Source organism: Carassius gibelio, chromosome A25 (genome assembly GCF_023724105.1).
Source record: "Carassius gibelio isolate Cgi1373 ecotype wild population from Czech Republic chromosome A25, carGib1.2-hapl.c, whole genome shotgun sequence".
In the NCBI taxonomy this organism is placed as follows: Eukaryota; Metazoa; Chordata; class Actinopteri; order Cypriniformes; family Cyprinidae; genus Carassius; species Carassius gibelio.
The window spans coordinates 15,519,798-15,523,269 of record NC_068395.1 but is presented as its reverse complement, the minus strand read 5'-3'; the positions used below and the strand labels follow the sequence as shown (position 1 = coordinate 15,523,269).

Sequence of the window (3,472 nt, the reverse complement as noted above, 5' to 3'; positions counted from 1 at the left end):
AGGATGATGATGTTGGTCATTGTTGTTGTTGTGTCTTGTGTGATGATGAAGATTGTGTTCTGTTCTGCTCTCAGTCATGAAGTGTTAAACTCACAGCACTATAAACTCTCTCAGAGCACTGAAGCATGTGCTGATGATGCAAAGAAGTGGGCAGGATTTACAACAGATCGAGCTGCTACAACTAATACTGTAATATTTTACTCTCACAGTAATGTTTTTAAACCATTTACTGATTATTGCATTGATTAATTATAAAATATTAGTTTTGTTCATTTGTTGTTGCACTGGCTGATGTGACACTAATCTTAGTCTTTATATTGTCATCTATCTGTGTGGATGAAACATTTTCAGTTTCTAGTGTCACTGTAATAACATATTCATCCGTTCTAGTCAATCATGATTCATTTATTTATTAAGTGAAAGTATCTGATAATAGATGTGTTATCAAGAATAAGTCAATAGTATTCAGCTGCATTTAGATTAAAAAAGTAAAAGTCCATTGTGGTCTTTTTAATGTTGAATCAGTGTTGATGTCACTATGTGGGATATCTTTCAAGAGACCTTTTTTTGCTACTCATAATTGTGTAAAATTAGACTTTTTTTTCTTTCTGTGAATCACAATGATCAAGCTTAATTTGAGGATCAAAGCATCATTATGAGAAACTCCATGACATCATTCATGATAAAAAAGGGTGAAAGCTCATCAAATTAATTTCTTTAAAAAGTGTTATTGGCACACAAGGGAAAAATGAATGAGAAATATAGGACATGTAGTCAAACTGAATCAGGACTACAGGGAATGAGAATAAACTCTTCAACTGATAATGAAAAGAAAGACATTGTGAGCAGCTGAGGTGTTTGTGCTCTCAGTGTGTTGAAGTGTTGTTTCTCTCTCTCTGCTGGAGTTTGTGTTCACTCGAGTGGAATAGAGGTTTTTGTACGAGTGTTTCATTAGATTGTATCACTGTGGTACACATTCGGTGGAGGAACTAAACTTGTGCTCGGTAAGTCTGGCTCTTTTAACTGTCTTGTACAAAATTGTTGGAATGTTTTTTAAATGATTTTAATGTTTAATAGAAATTATTTTATTGTCACCTTAAGAGCTTCAAATAACTTTATATATACTCAGCAAACAATTATTGTCCAAACACATTACTATAATGTCTCACTTTAAGTTTTATCAGTTTTATCATTTAGTTTGACAAAATGCTAAATTTTTACACTGATCATAAAAAGTTCATTTTTTGTAGACATTATACATGAAAAGAAGAAATTTGTCATCAGAATGCAAATGTTTTTTTGTAGTTCAAAGATTTTGAATCTCTTTTGCTCATATTGTGCATTAAAAAAATTAATGTTTAGAAATGTTTTTGAAATATTATGAAATGATTTACATTTGCATTGTAATAGTTTGAAAAGTGTAAAAAAAACAAAAAATAAGTAAAAACTAAAGTGCGTAAGAACATTTTGAGTTCAAGTAAGATATAATGTAAGAACTTTATGACAATATATTAAATTATACTGAAATTATACTAGTCAGTGTCATTGTACATTTGGTTTCATTTTATGATGTTTCATTTATATAGTATAATATGTATATAGAGATTGTGTAGTTTGTATATTGTGTATATATCAGCTGCAGTGATGATGAATTACATGAATGATGAGATTGTTGTGATTTTTACTGCAACTCACACGTCTGCTGCTGAAAGTCATGTTGAAATGACGTGAATGCTGCAGGGCAGAAGAGTGCTGGAGCTGCAATGTGTTTTCTTTGTGTTTGTGAATGTGTTGTGTTTGTCTCCTGCAGCTGGTCCCACAGTGAAGCCCTCAGTGTCTCTGCTGCCGCCCTCTTCTCTGCAGATCTCTGGAGACTCAGCCGCACTGCTCTGTCTGCTCAGCTCTTACTCTCCACAGGGGGCGCTGGTGAGCTGGACACTGGACGGCTCAGAGGTCACCGAGGGGGTTGTGACCAGTGCAGAGAGCGAGCAGGACGGCCGCTACAGCCGCAGTAGTGTCCTGACCCTCGGCAAAGCACGCTGGGAAGAGGGAGAGCTGTACGTCTGCAGAGTAACACATGATGGAGCTCCTCATGAGGCCTCGTTCCACAAGAGTCGCTGTTAGTCGCTCGCAGTGCTGATGTTTCTCCAGTGAGTGCTGCTCTCTCCTGAAGATGAGTGTATCTGAGTGTCCTGTGTCAGGCAGCTGTAGCTGTAGTCATTTACAACTCAATACTGAAAGAGAGCTCTAGTGTCAAAGCACTGGCTGATCTTTCAATCTGCTGTGTTTGCTGCAACATTCAATAAAGCTTCTCAACAAACTCCATTTGTGTCTGACAACATCATTCAACTAACAGATCAAGATGCATGTAGTGTTTGTCCAGGTGTTTTTCAGAAGCTCGATCAGTAGCAGTAAATCTAGTCAAATAAAGCTCTTGGGGTTGAACATGGTCTCTGGAGACAGAGCTGCTCTATTCTGAGAGGATCACAATCACTCCACACTCACAATGTAAATGAGATTTTCAGTCCACACTCCCAGTGTCTCTGTTTGATTGGTTACATGATCTGAACTGAAACAGACCAGTTTCACTTCTGATGTACTCTAGCAGCCCAAGTGAAAAGGAAATGTATTTACAATGTGCTTTTTTACATTTTAAAAAGACACCAACATATATTAGCCTTGAGCAGGCCTTCATTGGGGTGTGAAACAAAAGAGCAGGGGTGTCAAACTCAATTCCTGGAAGATAGGAGTCCTGCAGATTTTAGATTCAACTTTGATTAAACACACCTGATCCAACTAATCAAGTCCTTCAGGCTTATTTGTAAACTACATGGTGTGTGTGTTGGAGCAAAACTCTGCAGGGCTCCTGCCCTCCAGGAATTGACTTTGCAATAGAGAATAAGAAGTAACTAAATAGACAAACCTGTGACAATACAGTTTCAGGATCTGACCACATGATGTCGCTTGAGAGTTCACTAATTTGTCACAAACAATTCCAATACAATATGGGATTGTTTTGGGATTTAACACACACACACACACACACATACATACATACATACGCTCACCTAAAGAATTATTAGGAACACCTGTTCAATTTCTCATTAATGCAATTATCTAATCAACCAATCACATGGCAGTTACTTTAATGCTTTTAGTGGTGTGGTCCTGGTCAAGACAATCTCCTGAACTCCAAACTGAATGTCAGAAGCTATTTTGAGCGTGGCATAGTTGTTGGTGCCAGACGGTCTGAGTATTTCACAATCTGCTCAGTAACTGGGATTTTCACACACAACCATTTCTAGGGTTTACAAAGAATGGTATGAAAAGGGAAAAACATCCAGTATGCGGCAGTCCTGTGGGCGAAAATGCCTCGTTGATGCTAGAGGTACGAGAAGAATGAACCAACTGATTCAAGCTGATAGAAGAGCAACTTTGACTGAAATAACCACTCGTTACAACCGAGGTATGC

General features: G+C 37.6%; 1 long non-coding RNA gene across 1 annotated transcript; it reads left to right on the top strand.

Moving 5' to 3' along the window:
* The first annotated feature begins 619 nt into the window (after positions 1-619).
* Positions 620-2,321, top strand: LOC127947207 (uncharacterized). Its single transcript, XR_008151237.1, has 2 exons — positions 620-1,004; positions 1,811-2,321. It is a non-coding gene; the product is annotated as an uncharacterized LOC127947207 (long non-coding RNA).
* Positions 2,322-3,472: the final 1,151 nt, after the last annotated feature.